The following is a 6100-nucleotide window of genomic DNA, read 5'->3' as shown; positions in this document are numbered from 1 at the left end:
AACACTGAGCTAGCGATTCTCGCGGGGTACCTTAACATTGACTCCGGTACCCCGTTTGTTCTAAACATTGCTTACTTGGTAGCTCAGCATTGGAACGGGATTGGGACGAGGGTCAAGACCTCTGTTGTCTGCGGCGGGCTAGTCACTAGGATTGCCCGCCATCTTTACCCCACTGAGCCTAGACTTACTGCGCCTCAAAAGCAGGCTTACCTTGACTTGGCTGCCATGGTTGACTTCGCCTGGTTCCCGAAGAAGGGCGCGAGGACGTGGAAGATTTGTGGTTCCACGCCTGTTACCTTGCCGTGCCCTACCCTTCCTCCACTTTTACCGCTCCCGACTGCTGCTGAGGGAGCGAGGCCACCTCCACCCACTTACCACCTTACCTTCACCCCTACTTATTCTTCTAGGAAGAGGAAGCGGGAGGCCGGAGAGTCATCTACCCCTCAGGTTCAGACTCCGCTCGATCGACCCACACAGACTCCCACGCCTGCACCTCTACTTACCCCTCCTCCTTCTGGTTCGGCCTTGCCGACCAATTTTGTTTGCCCTCCTGTTTTAGGGGCGCCCGAGGTCATGGACCAAGGGCGTCGTGATGCCTTGCTTCTGGATATGTGCAGGTACCTTACTGAGATGAGACGGGATATGGCCTTGGCTGTATTCCCGCTCTCTACGAGTTCCATATCCGAGCACGACGACCGATTCCGGGGGTGGCCGCATCCCTCCTTCTACCGATACCCGGGGTGGGTACCCTCCACTCCCCTCTGACTCAGAGGACGAGGCGGAGGAGACACCGGTAGCACGAGAGGTGCGGTTGCGGGCTGAGCAGGCGGCACAGTGAGCTGCCAGAGAGGAGGCGAGCGACCCCCTGTTCACACCAGGTCCGGAGGATGTGGGCGGAGATGACGATTAGAGGTTCCCCTGGTTTGTTGCTGGTTTGGGGAAACCGTTTTGTTGGGTCGGAGTACCATGGAGGCGGCGACGACGACGAGTAGCTACTGGTCTACTCACTTCCCCAGTTTTCTGGCTGGTTTGGGGAAGTTCGTGTTTTGTATGTTCTCTTACTCTTTTTATTTCGTCTCCTTTATTTTTATTTCGTTGGTTGTATTTTCCCGTTCCCCATTTTTCTGCTGGTGTATGCTGGAGGACAACGAGGGCGTTGTCCGTTTTGGTTTGGGGAGGGTATTGCATCCTTTTGAGTCTGCATTTGCATTTGTTTTGCATTCACGTTTAATTTTTCAGCTTGCATTGTTGTTTATTTTCAATAAAAAATCAAAAACCCAAAAAAATTAGAAAAATCTCAAAAATTCAAAAACATTTCACGTTTACTGTTGCATATAGGTTGAGTCGGAACGGTAGATTCCCGTGATGAAATTGCACTTTAACTTGTCATTTTACTTGAGCCTTGCACTTCTATTGACAGTTTTTAGCCTTGTCATACGCATAATCTACGAATTTCTGTTCAAATATAAGCTGACTGTTTAGACTTAACCTATAAATTGGCAAACTACTTAAAAATTCTGAGTTTTAGAGCCATTACTGGTGACATTCATGACCAGTTCATTAGGAATTTTGAGAGTAGTACTCCTTGCATAGCATGTTCATCTCATTTGCACATTTATGACATTCAATTTCTCGTCAAATGCACATATTCGGGTTTGTGGTTGGTGTCACATGCAGGGAGGGTCTTGCAATTTCCCCTTTCTTTATATCTTTCACCCATTTAGCTCCACATTAGCCAAAACTTGCCTTTTTGACCCATTAGCTACATTCCAAACTAAGCCTGCCTAGTCAAGCTAGTTAGTATGTTCCTTGTGGTATGTTTTCCATTGCAGTTTGGTCCGTAATTCTTGTTTGGAGTTGGTGTTTGTATTAAGGAAGGAGGAAAGAAAAAAAGTATTAAAAAAAAAAAAAGAAAGAAAACGTGAAAGAAAGGAAAAGAAAAAAAAAAAAAAAAAAATATGAAAAACAGAAAAAAGAGCTGAAACGAAAAAAAAGAGAAAGAAAAATTGTGAAAATAGTTGTGCCCTCTTGTCAGAGTTGAGAAGATGTTTGAAGACGTACAATCGACAAGGGTTGTTGTTTTGATTAGTTATTTCGAGACGGTGTTTTTTTTTAAAAGGGAAGTTGTGACTGTCGACTCCTCCGTTCTATCCCATATTTTTTTGAGGAGATTGTGCTTTGAGTCTAGTGAGTTTTGTGCCAAGTGAAGGGCGCTTGTACTTAGTCTTTCGATCGATTGAGAACCGGATGGTTTCATTATGGTCTTGTTAGGAACTAGCTTGACGCTTTTACCTCCACTTTTCCATAACTTGTTTTGCCTTTTCTCACCTGAACCTCACTATTCCCATATTATTTGCAAACCCTCGGCTGTGACGGACATTATCGGTTGGAATTTGTGCATTAGTACTTGAATTGTCTTTCATTTTTGTTGCATGCATGCTATGTAGGTCGCAGTTAGGTGAGTGACTGTCTTTTCTTCCCTCTTTTACATATAACATTTGCCCTTTGCTTCATGAGAGAAGAGTGACCACGTGAGAGTCCAGTTTTGTTGGTCTTGCAAGGTCGATAGGTCAGCTTTATTTCTCGAATGTACTTATAATTCGTTTATGCATCTTGATCGCTTGGCTTTAATTGTTGATTTTTGTTGCATTAAATTGGTTCAAGTAGACAAGTTAAGCTAGCTCCGAGTTATCATTTCCGTTCCATTAGTTTAGTTTTGAGTTTACTCGAGGGCGAGTAAAGGTTTGGTTTGGGGAGATTTGATACGTGCCTAATGTATAGTCTTTTTAGCCTATTTCAGCACGTATTTCTATGCATTTCTATACCGTTTTTATGGTATTTTGCCCCGAATTGGCTACTTTGGTGTATTTTGTCCTTTTTGTAGGAATGATCGCGAAAGTAGTGGAACCACACTCCTTTTTGTCCTTTTTGCATGCATTTAGAGGAGACGGGATTGTCCCAGAGTGAGATAATGCGCTTGGAAGCGTCATGGCACGCATTACGAGACACTTGGGTGAGGACGTGAGCTGAAATGAAGACATAGTCATTCGATCGAGCTGTTTCTCAGTCGATCGAGTGATTTCTACACTTTCGATGGTCGATCGAGCTGTTCCTCGCCGATCGAGTAAGTCGCACAAGACCAAGTCCTCGATCGAGTAACTGTTGGTCGATCGAGTAACTTTTGGCCGAGAAGTTGGTCGATCGAGTGGTTTAATCCACTCGATCGAGTGGTTTTTATGAGCATGGGCTTTTAATTAGTCCGTGTATTATTTTGTTTCGCAAAGCTTTAGTACTTTTCTATATAAACCTAAGTTAATTAGGTTAATAAGGGATCTTACCTTTTAATCTGTCAACTCTTTTACTGAAACCTTAGTACGTAGCTTTTCTTTCCTTCACTGTTACTTTTGCTTGGGATTATTATTGCTCGGATTCAGTTGTTCTTTACGCCGGATTCGCACTGATTGTAATCCTTTCTCTCCCTTTATTAATAATAATCAATTGTTGCTGTAATTTCTCATTGTGTTCTTATTTTCCCTTTGCCCTAATTTTCATTATTGCGATTCATTGTTTATTCATTATGTTTTCTGATGGAAATTTGTCTGCTGTTAGTTTAATTACCGACATGAGTAGCTAAACTCCCTTCATGTTGGGATTAGGGAATCTACGTTAGAAAGATGACGATTTAGTAGATGGATTAGACGAATTAATCACGAGACTCTGTCACTATAGCAATTTAACTGTAATTCCCGACCTAGTTGAGTGCACGCTTCTATGTCACCCATTAAACTGGCTAAACTTAATCCTGGATCGAAAGATTGGACTAAATAGGCCTGCTATAAACAGTAGACTACCCTAATGAGGACGAAAGTTAAGTTAGTGGTATTTTAGGATAGAAAGTGGACCGAAAGGACCTTTTAACATCCGTCTCACATTAGTTAAATCTGAATCATTTACAAGGTGAGTTATTGGACTACCGTAGTGAACCGAAATCCCGACATGTCCCTCTCTTCTTGATAGTTTAATCATATTTATTGCTTTTATTACTCCTTGCCTTATTTCTCTTCCCTTCAGACTTCGTAGTTTAGAACCAATTTCAAACAAACCCCCAATTGTTACCATAAGATTAGAAATAGACAGCTATAGTTACGTTACCTCCCTGTGGATTCGATACTCGACTGCCTCTGCTACATTTTAGTTGAGACCGTTAGGTTTTATCTTTGATAGGGTTGCGATAGCCGTGTCACCGGCCCTATACATCACAGTACAATGCCTAAAAAAGAATGTGCCTATGGTTCTTGTGGATGACGGATCTGCGGTTAATGTCATTCCCCTCAAAACGGCTCACAAACTTGGTATCAAAGAAGCTGATTTGGTCCCAACCAATCAAGGAGTACGTGCTTATGACGACACTCATCGTAAGGTCGCAGGGCTTATCACTCTAACCGTCGCAACCGGACCACTGGAAAGGCAAAACAGTTTTCAGGTAGTCGATATCGACGCCTCCTTCAATATGCTTCTGGGACGTCCCTGGATTCACGCCGTCAAAGCGTTTACTTCTACTCCTCATCAGAAAATCAGGGTCCCCTTTAACGGGAAAACGATCACGATTCCTGCTTCCCCGATCAAAGCCGTCATGAAAAAGGGAATAGCCTCCCAAGCCATTAAGGAGGGCGACATTGAAATGTGGGGATTTCAAGCTGTGAATGCCCTAACTGATGAATCAACACCCTTTGATTGTGACCCATTTTCCAACCTCACAGTAAACCGCATTCTGATGCGCCAGGGTTATTTCCCAGGTTTACCCCTCAATCCGCTGAAGAGCACCTTACCTCCCTTAAAACAAGCTAAGGTCCCCAACACCCCCTTTGAGCTGGGCTATGAACCTACCAGTGAGGATATCCAGGAGATGGACCTCCTATTCGGAAGCGCAAGAAGCACGGAATTATCCTCCGTCCCTATCATTTGACTCTCAATGGATACTTTGTCCCCGAGGGAGAGTCCGAGCTCTACCATGGCTTTCCTGAACCGATCTATAACTATGTGGCCAAGGTCAGATACCCGGATGTAGAAGTCTTCCAGGACTGCTACTTCATCCCCAACAACACCGAAGCTGCATCAACCGAGTCTAAGTCATCCCCATGCCTCGACGGACAAGCGGTCACTCTCCTCTTTGGAGAGGATAACATCAAGCACCTCGACTATGAGGACATCATCAACATCGCCCTGAAGGACAACCAATTTGACCCGACTGCCTTGATCTCCGATACTGACCCGGAGAAAGCTACACAAGGCTGGAGGAAGACCGTCAAGTGGACCGATCGCCAAGGCCGCATTCTCAAGATCACAACTGGAGAAGGCCCTATGTTCAAAGAGGGAAGTGAAGAAGAATCTGAGTCTGGGTCGGAGTCAGAGTCTGTCATAGCTCCTAACACTCCTGATGTCCCACTCAAGGTCCCCTTCCCGCTGTTTTATCACAAGCTTGTGGGTCGCTTCGCAGGTCAATCAACTAGGGTCGTCCCCACTCCCATGGAAGGTGACAACCTGGAGCCTGTTCCAGGGGCCACCTCCTCTGCTGTGTCGCCTCTGACTGACCATGAGATGTCTGTCCTCTCCGAGCTTTTCACTCGTGTCAACTTAATGAACGCTAAGTTTGCTTATCACTCGTCTCAATTTAACTGCAATGCAATTCTGAATGACTATGGGGAATTTGACTTGAGTGGCTACCCACCACACTTAGCCAAAGAACTTGACCAACGGGAAACCAGGACCCCCATCATCGAGGAGACCGAACCTATTAACGTAGGAACCGACAACACACCTCAAGAACTTAGGATAGGGACAACCCTTGACCCTCGGAAATACAACAGTTCATTGATCTCTTATACTAATACAAGGGCGTATTCGCCTGGTCTTACGAAGATATGCCTGGGATTGACAGGGAAATTGTAGAGCACTGGATACCCATTAAAACCGGAGCTAAACCCGTGAAGCAAAAGCTTCGCCGAATGCGTCCTGAATGGGCCCTGAAAATCAAAGAAGTGGATAAACAGTTCAAGGCCGGGTTCATTAAAGTGTCTGAGTACTCTGACTGGGTTGCCAA

The sequence above is a fragment of the Silene latifolia genome, chromosome Y, assembly GCF_048544455.1.
Source record: "Silene latifolia isolate original U9 population chromosome Y, ASM4854445v1, whole genome shotgun sequence".
NCBI lineage: Eukaryota > Viridiplantae > Streptophyta > Magnoliopsida > Caryophyllales > Caryophyllaceae > Silene > Silene latifolia.
This window is presented reverse-complemented; position numbering follows the sequence as displayed.